Below are 1,113 nucleotides of genomic sequence, written 5' to 3'. Positions count from 1 at the left end.
GGATATTTATTCTTTCTGTTATGCAATCAGACCGTTAAATATGCACAACGGTTAGTTGTACACGTGTCACAATTCTCCGCATTTGCGTCGCTCAGCTGCATCTTTCGATCGTGTGCTTGCATGCGGTGTTGTTTTTATTACCGCATGTGATTAAAATTCAGCTCTGGATCGATCGTCGCATTGCGCCGTCATTGCATTGATCGCCTCTTCATTGTGGTTTGACGGGCGCAATGTGACAGAGATGCGTTGTTCAGTTTCCCGTTGAGCCTTGATCACAAGCGGTGACTTGGTTTCCTGCAAAACAGAATAGAAATATCCTCTTCTACCATCTTGATGATGTTAATGGGTGTAATTGCGATAATTCATAATTATTGTATTTCTGAGCTAATTTTCATACAATCAACGCATATTCCTTTTCTTTTGGCCGCAATATCTAGATAAAGCAGCATAAATAACTTGTATTTCTACAAGTTATCACACCCCCAAATTTAGATATATGTTTGTCACCAAGCATATCTTCTACTAAGACAATAATGCTAAATTCCTCTCCTATATTTTTGCATCGATTGGCTGCTCTGAATGTTACACTTAGGCACATTACTTGACATCGCAATTTCCTTCTATCCTTGCTAATTCTTAACAAGCCATACTTTATTCTTCTATATAACAAAATTTCAGCTCAAAGATGCTTTTCTAGTTTAAAAATAGAATGTTTACCTCTTCTTTGTCAAAACAACTTGATATGTCTACATGCGGTGGTCAAATCTTGCGTCATTTATTAGAGACTATTGGTCATGGTTACACTCTTCGTTTTGGCTTGTTCCCACAGGTGTCATGCAAACATCCAACTACGGTTGTGTGCCAATTTCAACTTTAACTCATGATATTCAGAGGAGTTGTCTCTTGCATTCTTTTTTTTTCTTTTATTCTTTTCGTTTTCATACTACGTTGTTCTTGGAAACCTACTTTCATTTTGGCTTGCTCCTACGGGTGTCATATGAACATCCAACTACGATCAGACTCCTTTCACAACTAAACTCTTATCAGGTTGGGAACATATTTTAGGTTTCCCTTGCACTGACATTGGAGTTTGGCTTTTTTTTTTTTTTTTTT

This window comes from Benincasa hispida, unplaced genomic scaffold (genome assembly GCF_009727055.1).
Source record: "Benincasa hispida cultivar B227 unplaced genomic scaffold, ASM972705v1 Contig245, whole genome shotgun sequence".
Classification (NCBI taxonomy): Eukaryota; Viridiplantae; Streptophyta; class Magnoliopsida; order Cucurbitales; family Cucurbitaceae; genus Benincasa; species Benincasa hispida.
This window is presented reverse-complemented; position numbering follows the sequence as displayed.